This window comes from Oncorhynchus masou, unplaced genomic scaffold (assembly GCF_036934945.1).
Source record: "Oncorhynchus masou masou isolate Uvic2021 unplaced genomic scaffold, UVic_Omas_1.1 unplaced_scaffold_758, whole genome shotgun sequence".
Classification (NCBI taxonomy): domain Eukaryota; kingdom Metazoa; phylum Chordata; class Actinopteri; order Salmoniformes; family Salmonidae; genus Oncorhynchus; species Oncorhynchus masou.
In genome coordinates this window covers 235014-259708 of record NW_027014045.1, presented here as the reverse complement: position 1 = coordinate 259708, position 24695 = coordinate 235014, and the positions used below count along the sequence as shown (strand labels likewise).

The 24695-nt window shown below is 49.2% G+C and overlaps 1 pseudogene; it reads left to right on the top strand.

The window, feature by feature from the left end:
* LOC135537370 (bone morphogenetic protein receptor type-2-like) overlaps positions 1-24695 on the top strand; it is a 123560-nt pseudogene that overhangs the window by 45886 nt on the left and 52979 nt on the right.

Genomic DNA, 24695 nt, shown 5'->3' with positions numbered 1-24695 from the left:
GTACCCCACTGTGGTACCTTACTGTGGTACCCTACTGTGGTACCCTACTGTGGTACCCTACTGTGGTACCTTACTGTGGTACCTTACTGTGGTACCTTACTGTGGTACCCTACTGTGGTACCCTACTGTGGTACCCTACTGTGGTACCCCACTGTGGTACCCTACTGTGGTACCCTACTGTGGTACCTTACTGTGGTACCCTACTGTGGTACCCTACTGTGGTACCCCACTGTGGTACCTTACTGTGGTACCCTACTGTGGTACCCTACTGTGGTACCCTACTGTGGTACCCAAATGTGGTACCCTACTGTGATACCCTACTGTGATACCCCACTGCTAACCTAAACCTAATCTTAAACCCAACCACACTGTTAACCTAAACCTAACCTTAGCAACACTGCTAACCTAAACCTAACCTTAACCACACGGCTAACCTAAACCTGTAGCATGAGTCCTGACCTAGTCTTCTGCTCTGAGTCCTGACCTTGTCTTCTCTGCTCTGAGTCCTGACCTTGTCTTCTCTGCTCTGAGTCCTGATCTAGTCTTCTCTGCTCTGAGTCCTGACCTTGTCTTCTCTGCTCTGAGTCCTGACCTTGTCTTCTCTGCTCTGAGTCCTGACCTAGTCTTCTCTGCTCTGAGTCCTGACCTAGTCTTCTCTGCTCTGAGTCCTGACCTTGTCTTCTCTGCTCTGAGTCCTGACCTAGTCTTCTGCTCTGAGTCCTGACCTTGTCTTCTCTGCTCTGAGTCCTGACCTTGTCTTCTCTGCTCTGAGTCCTGACCTAGTCTTCTCTGCTCTGAGTCCTGACCTTGTCTTCTCTGCTCTGAGTCCTGACCTTGTCTTCTCTGCTCTGAGTCCTGACCTTGTCTTCTCTGCTCTGAGTCCTGACCTTGTCTTCTCTGCTCTGAGTCCTGACCTTGTCTTCTCTGCTCTGAGTCCTGACCTTGTCTTCTCTGCTCTGAGTCCTGACCTTGTCTTCTCTGCTCTGAGTCCTGACCTTGTCTTCTCTGCTCTGAGTCCTGACCTAGTCTTCTCTGCTCTGAGTCCTGACCTTGTCTTCTCTGCTCTGAGTCCTGACCTTGTCTTCTCTGCTCTGAGTCCTGACCTAGTCTTCTCTGCTCTGAGTCCTGACCTTGTCTTCTCTGCTCTGAGTCCTGACCTTGTCTTCTCTGCTCTGAGTCCTGACCTTGTCTTCTCTGCTCTGAGTCCTGACCTTGTCTTCTCTGTTCTGAGTCCTGTGTTCTGACCTAGTCTTCTCTGTTCTGAGTCCTGTGTTCTGACCTAGTCTTCTCTGTTCTGAGTAGTCCTGTGTTCTGACCTAGTCTTCTCTGTTCTGAGTGCTGTGTTCTGACCTAGTCTTCTCTGATCTGAGTCCTGTGTTCTGACCTAGTCTTCTCTGTTCTGAGTAGTCCTGTGTTCTGACCTAGTCTTCTCTGCTCTGAGTGCTGTGTTCTGACCTAGTCTTCTCTGTTCTGAGTGCTGTGTTCTGACCTAGTCTTCTCTGTTCTGAGTAGTCCTGTGTTCTGACCTAGTCTTCTCTGCTCTGAGTAGTCCTGTGTTCTGACCTAGTCTTCTCTGTTCTGAGTCCTGTGTTCTGACCTAGTCTTCTCTGTTCTGAGTCCTGTGTTCTGACCTAGTCTTCTCTGCTCTGAGTAGTCCTGTGTTCTGACCTAGTCTTCTCTGTTCTGAGTAGTCCTGTGTTCTGACCTAGTCTTCTCTGTTCTGAGTCCTGTGTTCTGACCTAGTCTTCTCTGCTCTGAGTCCTGTGTTCTGACCTAGTCTTCTCTGATCTGAGTCCTGTGTTCTGACCTAGTCTTCTCTGTTCTGAGTCCTGTGTTCTGACCTAGTCTTCTCTGTTCTGAGTCCTGTGTTCTGACCTAGTCTTCTCTGATCTGAGTCCTGTGTTCTGACCTAGTCTTCTCTGCTCTGAGTCCTGTGTTCTGACCTAGTCTTCTCTGTTCTGAGTAGTCCTGTGTTCTGACCTAGTCTTCTCTGTTCTGAGTAGTCCTGTGTTCTGACCTAGTCTTCTCTGTTCTGAGTAGTCCTGTGTTCTGACCTAGTCTTCTCTGTTCTGAGTCCTGTGTTCTGACCTAGTCTTCTCTGTTCTGAGTCCTGTGTTCTGACCTAGTCTTCTCTGTTCTGAGTAGTCCTGTGTTCTGACCGAGTCTTCTCTGATCTGAGTCCTGTGTTCTGACCTAGTCTTCTCTGATCTGAGTCCTGTGTTCTGACCTAGTCTTCTCTGCTCTGAGTCCTGTGTTCTGACCTAGTCTTCTCTGCTCTGAGTCCTGTGTTCTGACCTAGTCTTCTCTGCTCTGAGTCCTGTGTTCTGACCTAGTCTTCTCTGTTCTGGGTAGTCCTGTGTTCTGACCTAGTCTTCTCTGTTCTGAGTCCTGTGTTCTGACCTAGTCTTCTCTGTTCTGAGTCCTGTGTTCTGACCTAGTCTTCTCTGTTCTGAGTAGTCCTGTGTTCTGACCTAGTCTTCTCTGTTCTGAGTAGTCCTGTGTTCTGACCTAGTCTTCTCTGCTCTGAGTCCTGTGTTCTGACCTAGTCTTCTCTGTTCTGAGTAGTCCTGTGTTCTGACCTAGTCTTCTCTGTTCTGAGTAGTCCTGTGTTCTGACCTAGTCTTCTGTTCTGAGTCCTGTGTTCTGACCTAGTCTTCTCTGATCTGAGTCCTGTGTTCTGACCTAGTCTTCTCTGTTCTGAGTCCTGTGTTCTGACCTAGTCTTCTCTGTTCTGAGTCCTGTGTTCTGACCTAGTCTTCTCTGCTCTGAGTAGTCCTGTGTTCTGACCTAGTCTTCTCTGTTCTGAGTAGTCCTGTGTTCTGACCTAGTCTTCTCTGTTCTGAGTAGTCCTGTGTTCTGACCTAGTCTTCTCTGTTCTGAGTCCTGTGTTCTGACCTAGTCTTCTCTGTTCTGAGTCCTGTGTTCTGACCTAGTCTTCTCTGTTCTGAGTCCTGTGTTCTGACCTAGTCTTCTCTGTTCTGAGTAGTCCTGTGTTCTGACCTAGTCTTCTCTGTTCTGAGTCCTGTGTTCTGACCTAGTCTTCTCTGTTCTGAGTCCTGTGTTCTGACCTAGTCTTCTCTGTTCTGAGTAGTCCTGTGTTCTGACCTAGTCTTCTCTGTTCTGAGTAGTCCTGTGTTCTGACCTAGTCTTCTCTGTTCTGAGTAGTCCTGTGTTCTGACCTAGTCTTCTCTGCTCTGAGTCCTGTGTTCTGACCTAGTCTTCTCTGTTCTGAGTCCTGTGTTCTGACCTAGTCTTCTCTGTTCTGAGTAGTCCTGTGTTCTGACCTAGTCTTCTCTGTTCTGAGTCCTGTGTTCTGACCTAGTCTTCTCTGTTCTGAGTAGTCCTGTGTTCTGACCTAGTCTTCTCTGTTCTGAGTAGTCCTGTGTTCTGACCTAGTCTTCTCTGATCTGAGTCCTGTGTTCTGACCTAGTCTTCTCTGTTCTGAGTCCTGTGTTCTGACCTAGTCTTCTCTGTTCTGAGTCCTGTGTTCTGACCTAGTCTTCTCTGATCTGAGTCCTGTGTTCTGACCTAGTCTTCTCTGCTCTGAGTCCTGTGTTCTGACCTAGTCTTCTCTGCTCTGAGTCCTGTGTTCTGACCTAGTCTTCTCTGATCTGAGTCCTGTGTTCTGACCTAGTCTTCTCTGTTCTGAGTCCTGTGTTCTGACCTAGTCTTCTCTGATCTGAGTCCTGTGTTCTGACCTAGTCTTCTCTGTTCTGAGTCCTGTGTTCTGACCTAGTCTTCTCTGTTCTGAGTCCTGTGTTCTGACCTAGTCTTCTCTGCTCTGAGTCCTGTGTTCTGACCTAGTCTTCTCTGCTCTGAGTCCTGTGTTCTGACCTAGTCTTCTCTGTTCTGAGTAGTCCTGTGTTCTGACCTAGTCTTCTCTGTTCTGAGTAGTCCTGTGTTCTGACCTAGTCTTCTCTGTTCTGAGTAGTCCTGTGTTCTGACCTAGTCTTCTCTGTTCTGAGTCCTGTGTTCTGACCTAGTCTTCTCTGTTCTGAGTCCTGTGTTCTGACCTAGTCTTCTCTGTTCTGAGTAGTCCTGTGTTCTGACCGAGTCTTCTCTGATCTGAGTCCTGTGTTCTGACCTAGTCTTCTCTGATCTGAGTCCTGTGTTCTGACCTAGTCTTCTCTGCTCTGAGTCCTGTGTTCTGACCTAGTCTTCTGCTCTGAGTCCTGTGTTCTGACCTAGTCTTCTCTGTTCTGAGTAGTCCTGTGTTCTGACCTAGTCTTCTCTGCTCTGAGTCCTGTGTTCTGACCTAGTCTTCTCTGTTCTGAGTCCTGTGTTCTGACCTAGTCTTCTCTGTTCTGAGTAGTCCTGTGTTCTGACCTAGTCTTCTCTGTTCTGAGTCCTGTGTTCTGACCTAGTCTTCTCTGTTCTGAGTAGTCCTGTGTTCTGACCTAGTCTTCTCTGTTCTGAGTCCTGTGTTCTGACCTAGTCTTCTCTGCTCTGAGTCCTGTGTTCTGACCTAGTCTTCTCTGTTCTGAGTCCTGTGTTCTGACCTAGTCTTCTCTGCTCTGAGTCCTGTGTTCTGACCTAGTCTTCTCTGTTCTGAGTCCTGTGTTCTGACCTAGTCTTCTCTGTTATGAGTAGTCCTGTGTTCTGACCGAGTCTTCTCTGTTATGAGTAGTTCTGTGTTCTGACATAACATGGTAACTCTAGCAGGATAACATGGTAACTCTAGCAGAATAACATGGTAACTCTAGCAGGATGACATGGTAACTCCAGCAGGATAACATGGTAACTCTAGCAGGATAACATGGTAACTCTAGTAGGATAACATGGTAACTCTAGTAGGATAACATGGTAACTCTAGCAGGATAACATGGTAACTCTAGTAGGATAACATGGTAACTCTAGTAGGATAACATGGTAACTCTAGCAGGATAACATGGTAACTCTAGTAGGATAACATGGTACCTCTAGCAGGATAACATGGTAACTCAAGCAGGATAACATGGTAACTCTATCAGGATATCATGGTAACTCTAGCAGGATAACATGGTAACTCTAGCAGGATAACATGGTAACTCAAGCAGGATAACATGGTAACTCTAGCAGGATAACATGGTAACTCTAGCAGGATAACATGGTAACTCTAGCAGGATAACATGGTACCTCTAGCAGGATAACATGGTAACTCTATCAGGATAACATGGTAACTCTAGCAGGATAGCAGCATTATTGACATGGTAACTCTAGCAGGATAACATGGTAACTCTAGCAGGATAACATGGTAACTCCAGCAGGATAACATGGTAACTCTAGCAGGATAACATGGTAACTCTAGCAGGATAACATGGTAACTCCAGCAGGATAACATGGTAACTCAAGCAGGATAACATGGTAACTCAATCAGGATAACATGGTAACTCAATCAGGATAACATGGTAACTCTAGCAGGATAACATGGTAACTCCAGCAGGATAACATGGTAACTCTAGCAGGATAACATGGTAACTCAAGCAGGATAACATGGTAACTCTAGCAGGATAACATGGTAACTCTAGCAGGATAACATTGTAACTCTAGCAGGATAACATGGTACCTCTAGCAGGATAACATGGTAACTCTAGCAGGATAACATGGTAACTCTAGCAGGATAGCAGCATTATTGACATGGTAACTCTAGCAGGATAACATGGTAACTCTAGCAGGATAACATGGTAACTCCAGCAGGATAACATGGTAACTCTAGCAGGATAACATGGTAACTCAATCAGGATAACATGGTAACTCTAGCAGGATAACATGGTAACTCCAGCAGGATAACATGGTAACTCTAGCAGGATAACATGGTAACTCTAGCAGGATAACATGGTAACTCTAGCAGGATAACATGGTAACTCCAGCAGGATAACATGTTAACTCTAGCAGGATAACATGGTACCTCTAGCAGGATAACATGGTAACTCTAGCAGGATAACATGGTAACTCCAGCAGCAGTGAATACCTGATTACCTACAGTTTATCCCCCCATGTGAATACCTGATTACCTTCAGTTCATCCCCCCATGTGAATATCTGATTACCTACAGTTCACCCCCCATGTGAATACCTGATTACCTACAGTTCATCCCCCCATGTGAATACCTGATTACCTTCAGTTCATCCCCCCATGTGAATACCTGATTACCTTCAGTTCATCCCCCCATGTGAATACCTGATTACCTTCAGTTCATCCCCCCATGTGAATATCTGATTACCTACAGTTCACCCCCCCATGTGAATACCTGATTACCTTCAGTTCATCCCCCCATGTGAATACCTGATTACCTACAGTTCATCCCCCCATGTGAATACCTGATTACCTACAGTTCCCTCTCCCTCTCTCCCCCCATCTCGCTCTCCACCTAGCTGCCCAGAGCGAGGAGCGTGAGTGTGCCTTCAACGACCAGCAGCAGCAGTATGAGGAGCAGCGTGTGGGAGGAGCAGGAGACTGGCCTATGACCAGAGAGAATACTACAATACGCTGCAGTAAGGGCTCTCGATGTTATGGCCTGTGGGAGAAGACCAGAGACGGAGAGATACACCTGGTCAAACAGGGTACGTGTGCTCTCTCAATACACACACTCACTAGAGACCTTCAAACAGGGTACGTGTGCTCTCTCAATACACACACTCACTAGAGACCTTCAAACAGGGTACGTGTGCTCTCTCAATACACACACTCACTAGAGACCTTCAAACAGGGTACGTGTGCTCTCTCAATACACACACTCACTAGAGACCTTCAAACAGGGTACGTGTGCTCTCTCAATACACACACTCACTAGAGACCTTCAAACAGGGTACGTGTGCTCTCTCAATACACACACTCACTAGAGACCTTCAAACAGGGTACGTGTGCTCTCTCAATACACACACTCACTAGAGACCTTCAAACAGGGTACGTCTGCTCTCTCAATACACACACTCACTAGAGACCTTCAAACAGGGTACGTGTGCTCTCTCAATACACACACTCACTAGAGACCTTCAAACAGGGTACGTGTGCTCTCTCAATACACACACTCACTAGAGACCTTCAAACAGGGTACGTGTGCTCTCTCAATACACACACTCACTAGAGACCTTCAAACAGGGTACGTGTGCTCTCTCAATACACACACTCACTAGAGACCTTCAAACAGGGTACGTCTGCTCTCTCAATACACACACTCACTAGAGACCTTCAAACAGGGTACGTCTGCTCTCTCAATACACACACTCACTAGAGACCTTCAAACAGGGTACGTGTGCTCTCTCAATACACACACTCACTAGAGACCTTCAAACAGGGTACGTGTGCTCTCTCAATACACACACTCACTAGAGACCTTCAAACAGGGTACGTCTGCTCTCTCAATACACACACTCACTAGAGACCTTCAAACAGGGTACGTGTGCTCTCTCAATACACACACTCACTAGAGACCTTCAAACAGGGTACGTGTGCTCTCTCAATACACACACTCACTATTCTTTGTAGATCTGTGTAATCTGAGGGAAATATGTCTCTAATATGGTCATACATTGGGCAGGAGGTTTGGAAGTGCAGCTCAGATTCCACCTCATTTTGTGGGCAGTGAGCACATAGCCTGTCTTCTCTTGAGAGCCATGTCTGCCTACGGCGGCATTTCTCAATAGCAAGGCTATGCTCACTGAGTCTGTACATAGTCAAAGCTTTCCTTAAGTTTGGGTCAGTCACAGTGGTAAGGTATTCTGCCACTGTGTACTCTCTGTTTCGGGCCAAATAGCATTCTAGTTTGCTCTGTTTTTTTTGTTAATTCTTTCCAATGTGTCAAGTAATTATCTTTTTGTTTTCTCATGATTTGGTTGGTTATAATTGTGTTGCTGTCCTGAGGCTCTGTGGGGTCTGTTTGTGTTTGTGAACAGAGCCCCAGGACCAGCTTGCTTAGGGGACTCTTCTCCAGGTTCATCTCTCTGTAGGTGATGGCTTTGTTATGGAAGGTTTGGGAATCACTTCCTTTTAGGTGGTTGTAGAATTTAATGGCTCTTTTCTGGATTTTTATCATTATTGGGTATCGGCCTAATTCTGCTCTGCATGCTTTATTTGGTGTTTTACGTTGTACACAGGATATTTTGGCAGACTTCTGCATACGGTCTCAATTTGGTATTTGTCTTTCTGTCACTCACCCACCCACTCACCCACCCACCCACCCACCCACTCACTCACTCACCACTCACTCACTCACTCACTCACTCACTCACCCACCCACCCACCCACTCACCCACCCACTCACCCACCCACTCACCCACCCACCCACTCACCCACTCACCCACCCACCCACCCACATCCTGTCTGCAGAAGTCTCTCATCCTCCTCTCTATCCTCCTCCAGGATGCTGGACTCACATCGGGGACCAGCAGGAGTGCCATGACGACCGTTGCGTGGTTACCACCACTCCGTCTCAGATCCAGAACGGGACGTATAGGTTCTGCTGCTGTAGCACCAACATGTGTAACGTCAACTTCACCGAGGACTTCCCCCCGCCCAGCCCCACCTCTGCACAACTATGTAAGTACCATAACCCCTGACACTTAACCTCTAACCCCTGACCCTCCGCCCAGCCTCTCTGTAAAGCCATTCTGCTCAGTGAAAAAGCTATAAGATGGTATTATCATATCACTGTGACTAACTACTGAAACATTTGGCTCAGCGACAACAATCTTTACAGCCATTATAAAAGCATTGAGTGAGTATTAGGTCAAATAACAGCCAAGGGAGAGGGGGATGTTCAGTGGAAGAATAGAGAGCGATGTCTCACCATGTTACTGTGTCCTCTGTCTCATTGTTCTGATTACATCCTGTCTGTCTCTGTTACTATTTATAACCAAGACTGAGAGACTGTTATGTTGTTCTGATTAGCATGAGCTGTGTATTGGTCTGTTTACATCAGCCTCTGATGTCATGATTTGTATGGTCTGTTTACATCAGCCTCTGATGTCATGATTTGTATTGGTCTGTTTACATCAGCCTCTGATGTCATGATTTGTATTGGTCTGTTTACATCAGCCTCTGATGTCATGATTTGTATTGGTCTGTTTACATCAGCCTCTGATGTCATGATTTGTATTGGTCTGTTTACATCAGCCTCTGATTCTGCATATTTAGTGGGACTTCTTGGTTCAGGTGAGTATCCTAGCCAGGTAGAACTCATTGTGGAGGGCTGTGTGCTGGTTCTTTTCGGTGTGAGGGTCAGTGTGGTAGCTTTATGCTGGGTTTCTATAGACCTAACCAGGGACTCTGTTTAGCAGCACAATGCCCGCCTCCTTAGAGTTGCTGCAGAGAGAGAGAAAGCAGGAGAGACAGACGGGAGAGCCTGGAGGGTACTGGCGGCCGCCACACAGAACCTGGCTCTGTTTCTCCCTGCACTCTCTCTGTCACTCCCCAACAACGCTAATGAGACACACCGACCTGATGGAGTCTAACAGAACAACACTACTGAGTAATACTGCCTGATGGAGTCTAACAGAACAACACTACTGAGTAATACTGTCTGATGGAGTCTAACATAACAACACTACTGAGTAATACTGTCTGATGGAGTCTAACATAACAACACTACTGAGTAATACTGTCTGATGGAGTCTAACATAACAACACTACTGAGTAATACTGTCTGATGGAGTCTAACATAACAACACTACTGAGTAATACTGTCTGATGGAGTCTAACATAACAACACTACTGAGTAATACTGTCTGATGGAGTCTAACATAACAACACTACTGAGTAATACTGTCTGATGGAGTCTAACATAACAACACTACTGAGTAATACTGTCTGATGGAGTCTAACATAACAACACTACTGAGTAATACTGTCTGATGGAGTCTAACATAACAACACTACTGAGTAATACTGTCTGATGGAGTCTAACATAACAACACTACTGAGTAATACTGTCTGATGGACTGAGAAATGGGAGTCCTTCCCTTCCCCTCCCCTTCCCTTCCCCTCCCCTCCCCTCCCCTTCCCTTCCCCTCCCTTCCCTTCCCTTCCCTTCCCTACCCTTCCCTTCCTTCCCTTCCCTTCCCTTCCCTTCCCTTCCCTTCCCTTCCCTTCCCTTCCCTTCCCTTCCCTACCCTTCCTCCCCCTCCCCCTCCCCTCCCCTCCCCTCCCCTCCCCCTCCCCTCCCCTCCCCTCCCCCTCCCCCCTCCCCTCCCCTTCTCTTCTCTTCCCTTCCCTTCCCTTCCCTTCCCTTCCCTTCCCTTCCCTCCCTTCCCTACCCTTCCCTCCCCTCCCTTCCCTCCCCCTCCCCTTCCCTTCCCTTCCCTTCCCTTCCCTTCCCCTCCCCTCCCTTTCCTCCCTTCCCTCCCCTCCCTTCCCTTCCCCTCCCTCCCTTCCCTCCCCTCCCCCCCCCCTTCCCTTCCCTTCCCTTCCCTTCCCTTCCCTTCCCCTCCCCTCCCCTCCCTTTCCTCCCTCCCCTCCCCTCCCCTCCCCTCCCTTCCCTTCCCTCCCCTCCCCTCCCCCCTCCCTTCCCCTCCCTTCCCTTCCCCTCCCTTCCCTTTCCCTTCCCTTCCCCTCCCTTCCCCTCCCTTCCCCTCCCTTCCCTTCCCTTCCCTACCCTTCCCCCCCTCCCTTCCCCTCACCTCCCTTCCCCCCCTTCCCTTCCCTCCCCTCCCTCCCCTCCCCTCCCTTCCCTTCCCTCCCTTCCTCCCCCTCCCCTCCCTCCCTCCCTTCCCTTCCCTCCCCTTCCTTCCCTTCCCTTCCCTCCCCCCCTTCCCTCCCTTCCTTCCCTTCCCCTTCCCTTCCCTTCCCTTCCCTTCCCTTCCCTTCCCTTCCCTTCCCTCCCTTCCCCTTCCCCTCCCTTCCCTTCCCTTCCCTTCCCTTCCCTACCCTTCCCCCCCTCCCTTCCCTTCTCCTCCCTTCCCTTCCCTTCCCTTCCCTTCCCTTCCCTTCCCTTCCCTACCCTTTCCTCCCTCCCCTCCCTCCCCTCCCCCCCTCCCCTCCCTCCCCTCCCCTCCCTCCCCTCCCCCTCCCCTCCCCTTCTCTTCTCTTCCCTTCCCTTCCTTCCCTTCCTCCCTTCCCTACCCTTCCCTCCCCCTCCCTTCCCTCCCCTCCCCTTCCCTTCCCTTCCCTTCCCCTCCCCTCCCTTCCTCCCTTCCCTCCCCTCCCTTCCCTTCCCCCTCCCTCCCTTCCCTCCCCCTCCCCTCCCTTCCCTTCCCTTCCCTTCCCTTCCCTTCCCTCCCCCCTCCCTTTCCTCCCTTCCCTCCCCTCCCCTCCCCCTTCCCTCCCTCCCCCTCCCCCCCCTCCCTTCCCCTCCCTTCCCTTCCCTCCCTTCCCTTTCCCTTCCCTTCCCTCCCTTCCCCTCCCTTCCCTCCCTCCCTTCCCTTCCCTACCCTTCCCCCTCCCTTCCCCTCACCTCCCTTCCCCTCACCTCCCTTCCCCTCCCTTCCCTTCCCTCCCCTCCCCTCCCCTCCCCTCCCTTCCCTTCCCTCCCTTCCTTCCTTCCCTTCCCTTCCCTTCCCTCCCCTCCCTTCCCTTCCCTCCCTTCCCTTCCCTTCCCTTCCCTTCCCACCCCTTCCCCTCCCACCCCTTCCCCTCCCTTCCCTTCCCTTCCCTTCCCTTCCCTTCCCTTCCCTCCCTCCCCTTCCCTTCCCTTCTTTTCCCACCCCTCCCCTCCCCTCCCCTCCCTTCCCACCCCTTCCCTCCCTTCCCTTCCCTCCCCTTCCCCTCCCTTCCCCTTCCCCTCCCTTCCCCTCCCTCCCCCTCCCTTCCCCTCCCTTCCCTTCCCCTTCCCTTCCCTTCCCTTCCCTTCTCTTCCCTTCCCTCCCTTCCCTACCCCTCCCCTTCCCTTCCCCTCCCTTCCCTCCCTTCCCCTCCCTTCCCTCCCCTCCCTTCCTTCCCTTCCCTTCCCACCCCTTCCCTCCCTTCCCTCCCCTCCCCCCCCCCCCCTCCCCTCCCTTCCCTCCCCTTCCCTTCCCTCCCTTCCCTCCCCTCCCCTCCCTTCCCTTCCCTTCCCTACCCTACCCTACCCTTCCCCTCCCTTCCCTTCCCCTCCCTCCCCCTCCCTTCCCTTCCTTCCCCTCCCCTCCCCTCCCCTCCCCTCCCCCTCCCCTCCCCCCCCTCCCCTCCCCTCCCCTCCCCTCCCCCTCCCCTCCCCCTCCCCTCCCCTCCCTCCCCTCCCCTCACTTCCCTTCCCCTTCCCTTCCCCTTCCCCTCCCTCCCCTCCCCTCCCTCCCCTCCCCCTCCCCTTCCTTCCCTTCCCCTCCCTTCCCTTCCCCTCCCTTCCCTTCCCTCCCTTCCCTTCCCTGCTCTGCTCTGCTCCATGTAAAAACAGGTTCACTTACAGCATCCTAAATAGTCTGCTGGTTTGATTCCCTAGATCGTGCACTACTTTAGACAAGAACCCTATTCCCTATATTGTGCACTACTATAGACTACAACCCTATTCCCTATATAGTGCACTACTTTAGACTAAGGCCCATAGGGCCCTTTGCTTAGAGCTGCTCTATATAGGGAATAGGGCTCTGGTCTATAGTAGTGCACTATATAGGGAATAGGGCTCTGGTCTATAGTAGTGCACTATATAGGGAATAGGGCTCTGGTCACTAGTAGTGCTCTATTTAGGAATAGGGCTCTGGTCACTAGTAGTGCACTATATAGGGAATAGGGCTCTGGTCTATAGTAGTGCACTATATAGGGAATAGGGCTCTGGTCTATAGTAGTGCTCTATTTAGGGAATAGGGCTCTGGTCTATAGTAGTGCTCTATATAGGGAATAGGGCTCTGGTCTATAGTAGTGCACTATATAGGGAATATGGCTCTGGTCTCTAGTAGTGCTCTATTTAGGAATAGGGCTCTGGTCTATAGTAGTGCACTATATAGGGAATAGGGCTCTGGTCTCTAGTAGTGCTCTATTTAGGGAATAGGGCTCTGGTCTATAGTAGTGCACTATATAGGGAATAGGGCTCTGGTCACTAGTAGCGCACTATATAGGGAATAGGGCTCTGGTCTAAGGTAGTGCACTATAGGGAATAGGGCTCTGGTCTAAGGTAGTGCACTATAGGGAATAGGGCTCTGGTCTAAAGTAGTGCTCTATATAGGGAATAGGACTCTGGTCTAAAGTAGTGCTCTATATAGGGAATAGGGCTCTGGTCACTAGTAGTGCTCTATGTAGGGAATAGGGCTCTGGTCACTAGTAGTGTTCTATATAGGGAATAGGGCTGTGTTCACTAGTGGTCTATAGTAGTGCACTATGTAGGGAATAGGGCTCTGGTCTATAGTAGTGCACTATACAGGGAATAGAGCTCTGGTCTATAGTAGTGCACTATACAGGGAATAGTGCTCTGGTCTATAGTAGTGCACTATACAGGAATAGAGCTCTGGTCTATAGTAGTGCACTATATAGGGAATAGGGCCCTGGTCAAAAGTAGTGCACTATATAGGGAATAGGGCTCTGGTCAAAAGTAGTGCACTATATAGGGAATAGTGCTCTGGTCAAAAGTAGTGCACTATATAGGGAATAGGGCTCTGGTCAAAAGTAGTGCACTATATAGGGAATAGGGCTCTGGTCAAAAGTAGTGCACTATATAGGGAATAGGGCTCTGGTCAAAAGTAGTGCACTATATAGGGAATAGGGCTCTGGTCAAAAGTAGTGCACTATATAGGGAATAGGGCTCTGGTCAAAAGTAGTGCACTATATAGGGAATAGGGCTCTGGTCACTAGTAGTGCACTATATAGGGAATAGGGCTCTGGTCTAAGGTAGTGCACTATGTAGGGAATAGGGCTCTGGTCTAAGGTAGTGCACTATGTAGGGAATAGGGTGCCATTTGAGACGTAGTCTAAATCACCTGCTCTGCACAGAGCTACTGCCATTCACATTCATCATCCATCTCCTCCCTCGTTTAATCCGGTGATTTAACCATCGAGAGGAGGTGAGAAGACACGTCTATTCCCCTGAAATGTGAAGTTAGTTTGTGTTCATGATAGGAGAGGACAGGCAGAGACACACAGCCTGGCTGGCGGTCACTAGCTCCGTGACTTAATTCATTAAGATGTAAGATGTAAAGTAAATCTGTATTATTCTAATAATAATAAATGAAAACGTACAGTAACAGCATTAAACAGTTGTTTTACTAATAACAACTAATAAAAGCTACTGTTACAAGTACTATTACGACTATGAAAACTAAGTACCTATAATAGATACAGGGCATTCAGAAAGTATTCAGACCCCTTCCCTTCTTCCACATTTTGTTACGTTACAGCCTTATTATAAAATGGATTAAATAAAAAAAAAATGTCCTCTTCAATCTGCACACAGACTTCTGACCCACTGGGGATGTGATGAATGAAATAAAAGCTGAAATAAATCACTCTACTATTATTCTGACATTTCACATTCTTTAAAATAAAGTGGTGATCCTAACTGACCCAAGACAGGGCATTTTTACAAGGATTAAATGTCAGGAATTGTGAAAAACTGAGTTTAAATGTATTTGGCTAAGGTGTATGTAAACTTCCGACTTCAACTCTGTTAGTAACTTAATTTTAAACCAACCCATTATAAAGTTGTCATTACTGTTTAGTGTAAACAAATGAACAAATCCACAATGAATCCTTTTTCCTGCTGTGATAAAAACCTTCCTATAGACACAGGAGTAAAGGAATATAACTTACATGTGGCTCAATGTCAATAACACACATCCTTCCACTGTCTATCACGTCTTTGACAGCATCAATACTGGTCCCATATAGATGGCCTTTATATTCACCATACTCCAGGAACCTAGGACAGACCGAAGATACTCTATAAAACTCATGAACTGTGTTACAACCACGTATATAACAACTATGATAAACCCATGAAATCCCCCAATGGATTCTGTTTCATCTCTTATGAAATGACTGTTGATTCAGAAACAGGAAGTAAGGTCAATCCTGCCAGGTCGCAAGGTCAATCCTGCCAGGTCGCAAGGTCAATCCTGCCAGGTCGCAAAAGAGGTTTCTAACTCCAAAGGGTCATTTTGATACGTTACAGCCTTATTCTAAAATGGATTAAATAAATAATATCCCTCATCAATCTACACACATAACCCCATAAAGAAAAAGCTAAACTGTTTTTTAGAAATGTTTGCAAATGTATTAAAAAATGTATAATAAAACCTTAGGTATTCAGACCCTTTGCTATGAGGCTCGAAATTTATCTCCATGTTTCCATTGATCATCCTTGAGATGTTTCTCCAACTTGACTGGAGTCCACCTGTGGTAAATTCAATTGATTGGACATGATTTGGAAAGGCACACACCTGTCTATATAAAGGTCCCACAGTTGACAGTGCATGTCAGAGCAAAAACTAAGCCATGAGGTCAAAGGAATTGTCCTTGGAGCTCTGAGACAGGCTTGTGTCGAGGCACAGATCTGGGGAAGGGAACCAAAACATTTCTGCAGCATTGAAGGTCGCAAAAAAAAACACAGTGGCCTCCATCACTCTTAAATGGAAGAAGTTTATAACCAAAGTTTGTAACCACCAAGACTCTCAGCAGGCCGCCCGGCCAAATTGAGCAATTGGGGGAGAAGGGCCTTGGTCAGAGAGATGACCAAGAACCCGTTGGTCACTCTGACAGAGCTCCAGAGTTCCTTTGTGGAGATGGGAGAACCTCCAGAAGGACAACCATCTCTGCAGCACTCCACCAATCAGGCCTTTATGGTAGTTTGGCCGACGGAAGCCACTCAGTAAAAGGCTCATGATAGTCCGCTTAGAGTTTGCCTAAAGGCACCTAAAGGACTCTCAGACCATGAGAAACAAGATTCTCTGGTCTGATGAAATCAAGATTGAACTCTTTGGCCTAAATGCCAAGGGTCATGTCTCGAGGAAACCTGGCACCATCCCTATGGTGAAGCATGGTGGTGGCAGCATCATGCTGTGAGGATGTTTTTCAGCAGCAGGGACTGGAAGACTAGTCAGGATCGAGGGAACGATAAACGGAGCAAAGTACAGAGATCCTGATGGAAACCTCCTCCAGAGCGCATAGGACCTCAGACTGGGGCGAAGGTTCACCTTCCAACAGGACAAAGACCCTAAGCACACAGCCAAGACAACGCAGGAGTGGCTTCGTGACAAGTCTCTGAATGTCCTTGAGTGGCCCAGACAGAGCCTGGACTTAAACCCGATCGAACATCGGGCGGAAAGTGGTTAGAGCATTGGACTAGTAACTGAAAGGTTGCAAGATCGAATCCCTGAGCTGGCAAGGTAAAAATATGTAATTCTGCCCCTGAACAAGGCAGTGTACCCACTGTTCCTAGGCCGTCATTGAAAATAAGAATTTGTTCTTAACTGACTTGCCCAGTTAAAGAAAGGTAAAATTAAAAATCTCTGGAGAGACCTGAAAATAGCTGTGCAGCGACACTCCCCATCCAACCTGATGGAGCTTGAGAGGATCTGCAGAGAAGAATGGGAGAAACTCCCCAAATACAGGTGTGCCAAGCTTGAAGAGTCATACCCAAGAAGACACGAGGCTGTAATTGCTGCCAAAGGTGCTTCAACAAAGTACTGAGTAAAGGTTCTGAAAACTTATGTCAATATGATATTTCTGTTTTTTATTTTTAATACATTCCCCAAAATTTCAAAAAATGTCCTTGGCTGAGGAGAACCTGCCAGAAGGACAACAGTTTCTACAGCATATCATCAATCTGGGCTTCATGGGAGAACCCTAACCCACTCCTGAGAAAAAGACACATGGCCTGGAGTTAGCAAAAGGCACATGGCATAGCGCCTGAGTTAGCAAAAGGCACATGGCATAGCGCCTGGAGTTAGCAAAAGGCACATGGCATAGCGCCTGGAGTTAGCAAAAAGGCACATGGCATAGCGCCTGGAGTTAGCAAAAGGCACATGGCATAGCGCCTGGAGTTAGCAAAAGGCACATGGCATAGCGTCTGGAGTTAGCAAAAGGCACATGGCATAGCGTCTGGAGTTAGCAAAAGGCACATGGCATAGCGCCTGGAGTTAGCAAAAAGGCACATGGCATAACGCCTGGAGTTAGCAAAAGGCACATGGCATAGCGCCTGGAGTTAGCAAAAGGCACATGGCATAGCGCCTGGAGTTAGCAAAAGGCACATGGCATAGCGCCTGGAGTTAGCAAAAGGCACATGGCATAACGCCTGGAGTTAGCAAAAAGGCACATGGCATAGCGCCTGGAGTTAGCAAAAGGCACATGGCATAGCGCCTGGAGTTAGCAAAAGGCACATGGCATAGCGCCTGGAGTTAGCAAAAGGCACATGGCATAGCGCCTGGAGTTAGCAAAAGGCACATGGCATAGCGCCTGGAGTTAGCAAAAGGCACATGGCATAACGCCTGGAGTTAGCAAAAGGCACATGGCATAACGCCTGGAGTTAGCAAAAGGCACATGGCATAGCGCCTGGAGTTAGCAAAAGGCACATGGCATAGCGCCTGGAGTTAGCAAAAGGCACATGGCATAACGCCTGGAGTTAGCAAAAAGGCACATGGCATAGCGTCTGGAGTTAGCAAAAGGCACATGGCATAGCGCCTGGAGTTAGCAAAAGGCACATGGCATAGCGCCTGGAGTTAGCAAAAGGCACATGGCATAACGCCTGGAGTTAGCAAAAGGCACATGGCATAGCGTCTGGAGTTAGCAAAAGGCACATGGCATAGCGTCTGGAGTTAGCAAAAGGCACATGGCATAGCGCCTGGAGTTAGCAAAAAGGCACATGGCATAGCGTCTGGAGTTAGCAAAAGGCACATGGCATAGCGTCTGGAGTTAGCAAAAAGGCACATGGCATAGCGCCTGGAGTTAGCAAAAGGCACATGGCATAGCGCCTGAGTTAGCAAAAGGCACATGGCATAGCGCCTGGAGTTAGCAAAAGGCACATGGCATAGCGCCTGGAGTTAGCAAAAGGCACATGGCATAGCGCCTGGAGTTAGCAAAAGGCACATGGCATAGCGCCTGGAGTTAGCAAAAGGCACATGGCATAGCGCCTGGAGTTAGCAAAAGGCACATGGCATAGCGCCTGGAGTTAGCAAAAGGCACATGGCATAACGCCTGGAGTTAGCAAAAAGGCACATGGCATAACGCCTGGAGTTAGCAAAAGGCACATGGCATAACGCCTGGAGTTAGCAAAAGGCACATGGCATAGCGCCTGGAGTTAGCAAAAGGCACATGGCATAGCGCCTGGAGTTAGCAAAAGGCACATGGCATAACGCCTGGAGTTAGCAAAAGGCACATGGCATAACGCCTGGAGTTAGCAAAAGGCACATGGCATAACGCCTGGAGTTAGCAAAAGGCACATGGCATAACGCCTGGAGTTAGCAAAAGGCACATGGCATAACGCCTGGAGTTAGCAAAAGGCACATGGCATAACGCCTGGAGTTAGCAAAAGGCACATGGCATAGCGTCTGGAGTTAGCAAAAAGGCACATGGCATAGCGTCTGGAGTTAGCAAAAGGCACATGGCATAGCGCCTGGAGTTAGCAAAAGGCACATGGCATAGCGCCTGGAGTTAGCAAAAAGCACATGGCATAGCGCCTGGAGTTAGCAAAAGGCACATGGCATAGCGTCTGGAGTTAGCAAAAAGGCACATGGCATAGCGTCTGGAGTTAGCAAAAGGCACATGGCATAGCGCCTGGAGTTAGCAAAAGGCACATGGCATAGCGCCTGGAGTTAGCAAAAAGGCACATGGCATAGCGTCTGGAGTTAGCAAAAGGCACATGGCATAGCGCCTGGAGTTAGCAAAAGGCACATGGCATAGCGCCTGGAGTTAGCAAAAGGCACATGGCATAGCGCCTGGAGTTAGCAAAAGGCACATGGCATAGCGCCTGGAGTTAGCAAAAGGCACATGGCATAGCGCCTGGAGTTAGCAAAAGGCACATGGCATAACGCCTGGAGTTAGCAAAAGGCACATGGCATAGCGCCTGGAGTTAGCAAAAGGCACATGGCATAGCGCCTGGAGTTAGCAAAAGGCACATGGCATAGCGCCTGGAGTTAGCAAAAGGCACATGGCATAGCGCCTGGAGTTAGCAAAAGGCACATGGCATAGCGCCTGGAGTTAGCAAAGGCACATGGCATAACGCCTGGAGTTAGCAAAAGGCACATGGCATAACGCCTGGAGTTAGCAAAAGGCACATGGCATAGCGCCTGGAGTTAGCAAAAGGCACATGGCATAGCGCCTGGAGTTAGCAAAAGGCACATGGCATAACGCCTGGAGTTAGCAAAAGGCACATGGCATAGCGCCTGGAGTTAGCAAAAGGCACATGGCATAGCGCCTGGAGTTAGCAAAAGGCACATGGCATAACGCCTGGAGTTAGCAAAAAGGCACATGGCATAACGCCTGGAGTTAGCAAAAGGCACATGGCATAGCGCCTGGAGTTAGCAAAAGGCACATGGCATAGCGCCTGGAGTTAGCAAAAGGCACATGGCATAACGCCTGGAGTTAGCAAAAGGCACATGGCATAACGCCTGGAGTTAGCAAAAGGCACATGGCATAGCGCCTGGAGTTAGCAAAAGGCACATGGCATAGCGCCTGGAGTTAGCAAAAAGGCACATGGCATAGCGTCTGGAGTTAGCAAAAGGCACATGGCATAGCGCCTGGAGTTAGCAAAAGGCACATGGCATAGCGCCTGGAGTTAGCAAAAGGCACATGGCATAACGCCTGGAGTTAGCAAAAGGCACATGGCATAGCGCCTGGAGTTAGCAAAAGGCACATGGCATAGCGCCTGGAGTTAGCAAAAGGCACATGGCATAGCGCCTGGAGTTAGCAAAAGGCACATGGCATAGCGCCTGGAGTTAGCAAAAGGCACATGGCATAACGCCTGGAGTTAGCAAAAGGCACATGGCATAGCGCCTGGAGTTAGCAAAAGGCACATGGCATAGCGCCTGGAGTTAGCAAAAGGCACATGGCATAGCGTCTGGAGTTAGCAAAAGGCACATGGCATAGCGCCTGGAGTTAGCAAAAGGCACATGGCATAGCGCCTGGAGTTAGCAAAAGGCACATGGCATAGCGCCTGGAGTTAGCAAAAGGCACATGGCATAACGCCTGGAGTTAGCAAAAAGGCACATGGCATAGCGTCTGGAGTTAGCAAAAGGCACATGGCATAGCGCCTGGAGTTAGCAAAAAGGCACATGGCATAGCGCCTGGAGTTAGCAAAAGGCACATGGCATAGCGCCTGGAGTTAGCAAAAGGCACATGGCATAACGCCTGGAGTTAGCAAAAGGCACATGGCATAACGCCTGGAGTTAGCAAAAGGCACATGGCATAGCGCCTGGAGTTAGCAAAAAGGCACATGGCATAGCGCCTGGAGTTAGCAAAAGGCACATGGCATAACGCCTGGAGTTAGCAAAAGGCACATGGCATAGCGCCTGGAGTTAGCAAAAGGCACATGGCATAGCACCTGGAGTTAGCAAAAGGCACATGGCATAACGCCTGGAGTTAGCAAAAGGCACATGGCATAGCGCCTGGAGTTAGCAAAAAGGCACATGGCATAGCGCCTGGAGTTAGCAAAAGGCACATGGCATAGCGCCTGGAGTTAGCAAAAGGCACATGGCATAACGCCTGGAGTTAGCAAAAGGCACATGGCATAACGCATGGAGTTAGCAAAAAGGCACATGGCATAGCGCCTGGAGTTAGCAAAAGGCACATGGCATAGCGCCTGGAGTTAGCAAAAGGCACATGGCATAACGCCTGGAGTTAGCAAAAGGCACATGGCATAGCGCCTGGAGTTAGCAAAAAGGCACATGGCATAGCACCTGGAGTTAGCAAAAGGCACATGGCATAACGCCTGGAGTTAGCAAAAGGCACATGGCATAACGCCTGGAGTTAGCAAAAGGCACATGGCATAGCGCCTGGAGTTAGCAAAAGGCACATGGCATAGCGCCTGGAGTTAGCAAAAGGCACATGGCATAGCGCCTGGAGTTAGCAAAAGGCACATGGCATAACGCCTGGAGTTAGCAAAAGGCACATGGCATAGCGCCTGGAGTTAGCAAAAGGCACATGGCATAGCGTCTGGAGTTAGCAAAAAGGCACATGGCATAGCGCCTGGAGTTAGCAAAAGGCACATGGCATAACGCCTGGAGTTAGCAAAAGGCACATGGCATAGCGTCTGGAGTTAGCAAAAAGGCACATGGCATAGCGCCTGGAGTTAGCAAAAGGCACATGGCATAGCGCCTGGAGTTAGCAAAAGGCACATGGCATAACGCCTGGAGTTAGCAAAAGGCACATGGCATAGCGCCAGGAGTTAGCAAAATGGCACATGGCATAGCGCCTGGAGTTAGCAAAAGGCACATGGCATAGCGCCTGGAGTTAGCAAAAGGCACATGGCATAACGCCTGGAGTTAGCAAAAGGCACATGGCATAGCGCCTGGAGTTAGCAAAAGGCACATGGCATAACGCCTGGAGTTAGCAAAAGGCACATGGCATAACGCCTTGAGTTAGCAAAAAGGCACATGGCATAGCGCCTGGAGTTAGCAAAAGGCACATGGCATAGCGCCTGGAGTTAGCAAAAGGCACATGGCATAACGCCTGGAGTTAGCAAAAGGCACATGGCATAACGCCTGGAGTTAGCAAAAGGCACATGGCATAACGCCTGGAGTTAGCAAAAGGCACATGGCATAACGCCTGGAGTTAGCAAAAGGCACATGGCATAGCGCCTGGAGTTAGCAAAAGGCACATGGCATAGCGCCTGGAGTTAGCAAAAGGCACATGGCATAACGCCTGGAGTTAGCAAAAGGCACATGGCATAGCGCCTGGAGTTAGCAAAAGGCACATGGCATAGCGCCTGGAGTTAGCAAAAGGCACATGGCATAGCGCCTGGAGTTAGCAAAAGGCACATGGCATAGCGCCTGGAGTTAGCAAAAGGCACATGGCATAACGCCTGGAGTTAGCAAAAGGCACATGGCATAACGCCTGGAGTTAGCAAAAGGCACATGGCATAGCGCCTGGAGTTAGCAAAAGGCACATGGCATAACGCCTGGAGTTAGCAAAAGGCACATGGCATAGCGCCTGGAGTTAGCAAAAGGCACATGGCATAGCGCCTGGAGTTAGCAAAAGGCACATGGCATAGCGCCTGGAGTTAGCAAAAGGCACATGGCATAGCGCCTGGAGTTAGCAAAAGGCACATGGCATAGCGCCTGGAGTTAGCAAAAGGCACATGGCATAGCGCCTGGAGTTAACAAAAAGGCACATGGCATAGCGCCTGGAGTTAGCAAAAAGGCACATGGCATAGCGCCTGGAGTTAGCAAAAGGCACATGGCATAACGCCTGGAGTTAGCAAAAGGCACATGGCACAGCGCCTGGAGTTAGCAAAAGGCACATGGCATAGCGCCTGGAGTTAGCAAAAGGCACATGGCATAACGCCTGGAGTTAGCAAAAGGCACATGGCATAACGCCTGGAGTTAGCAAAAGGCACATGGCATAGCGCCTGGAGTTAGCAAAAGGCACATGGCATAGCGCCTGGAGTTAGCAAAAGGCACATGGCATAGCGCCTGGAGTTAGCAAAAGGCACATGGCATAACGCCTGGAGTTAGCAAAAGGCACATGGCATAACGCCTGGAGTTAGCAAAAGGCACATGGCATAGCGCCTGGAGTTAGCAAAAAGGCACATGGCATAGCGTCTGGAGTTAGCAAAAGGCACATGGCATAGCGCCTGGAGTTAGCAAAAGGCACATGGCATAACGCCTGGAGTTAGCAAAAAGGCACATGGCATAGCGCCTGGAGTTAGCAAAAAGGCACATGGCATAGCGCCTGGAGTTAGCAAAAAGGCACATGGCATAGCGTCTGGAGTTAGCAAAAGGCACATGGCATAGCGCCTGGAGTTAGCAAAAGGCACATGGCATAACGCCTGGAGTTAGCAAAAAGGCACATGGCATAGCGTCTGGAGTTAGCAAAAGGCACATGGCATAGCGCCTGGAGTTAGCAAAAGGCACATGGCATAGCGCCTGGAGTTAGCAAAAGGCACATGGCATAACGCCTGGAGTTAGCAAAAGGCACATGGCATAGCGCCAGGAGTTAGCAAAATGGCACATGGCATAGCGCCTGGAGTTAGCAAAAGGCACATGGCATAGCGCCTGGAGTTAGCAAAAGGCACATGGCATAACGCCTGGAGTTAGCAAAAGGCACATGGCATAGCGCCTGGAGTTAGCAAAAGGCACATGGCATAACGCCTGGAGTTAGCAAAAGGCACATGGCATAGCGCCTGGAGTTAGCAAAAGGCACATGGCATAGCGCCTGGAGTTAGCAAAAGGCACATGGCATAACGCCTGGAGTTAGCAAAAGGCACATGGCATAACGCCTGGAGTTAGCAAAAAGGCACATGGCATAACGCCTGGAGTTAGCAAAAGGCACATGGCATAACGCCTGGAGTTAGCAAAAGGCACATGGCATAGCGCCTGGAGTTAGCAAAAGGCACATGGCATAACGCCTGGAGTTAGCAAAAGGCACATGGCATAGCGCCTGGAGTTAGCAAAAGGCACATGGCATAGCGCCTGGAGTTAGCAAAAGGCACATGGCATAGCGCCTGGAGTTAGCAAAAGGCACATGGCATAGCGCCTGGAGTTAACAAAAGGCACATGGCATAGCGCCTGGAGTTAGCAAAAGGCACATGGCATAGCGCCTGGAGTTAGCAAAAGGCACATGGCATAACGCCTGGAGTTAGCAAAAAGGCACATGGCATAGCGCCTGGAGTTAGCAAAAGGCACATGGCATAGCGCCTGGAGTTAGCAAAAGGCACATGGCATAGCGCCTAGAGTTAGCAAAAGGCACATGGCATAGCGCCTGGAGTTAGCAAAAGGCACATGGCATAGCGCCTGGAGTTAGCAAAAAGGCACATGGCATAGTTAGCAAAAAGGCAAAAGATTCTGTCGTCTGATAAGACAAAAATGGTGTTATGCTATTTGGCCTGAAGGCAAAGCACAATGTCTGGAGTAAACCAGACTAAAATATAACTAACTCTTGGCTTGAATGCAAAGCGCAATGTCAGGAGGAAACCAGGCACAGCTCATCAAGGATAGGATAGAGGGGACAGGACCCAAATAGAGGCAAATCCTTAGACTTATAGATGACCTGTAGCCAGTTGGTTTGGCAACGAATATGTAGTCACTGGCCAGCCAACGAGTTCATACAGGTCGTGGTTGTGGGTAGTATATGGGGCTTTGGTGACAAAACGGATGGCACTGTGATAGACTGCATCCAATTTGCTGAGTAGAGTGTTGGAGGCTATTTTGTAAATGACATCGCCGAAGTCAAGGATCGGTAGGATAGTCAGTTCTACAAGGGTATGTTTGGCAGCATGAGTGAAGGATGCTTTGTTGTGAAATAGGAAGCTGATTCTAGATTAAAATTTTGGATTGGAGATGCTTAATGTGTCTGGAAGGAGAGTTTACAGTCTAACCAGACACCTAGGTATTTGTAGTTGTCAGAATTGTCCAGAGTAGTGATGCTCATCGAGCAGGAGGGTGCGGGCAGCAAATGGTTGAAGAGCATGCATTTAGTTTTACTTGCAGTTAAGAGCAGTTGGAGGCCACGGAAGGAGAGTTGGATGGCATTGAAGCTCGTCTGGAGGTTTGTTAGCACAGTGTCCAAAGAAGGGCCAGAGGTATACAAAATGGTGTCGTCTGCGTAGAGGTGGATCAGAGAATCACCAGCAGCAAGAGCGACATCACTGATGTATACAGAGAAGAGAGTCGGCCCGAGAATTGAACCCTGTGGTACTCCCATAGAGACTGCCAGAGATCCCGACA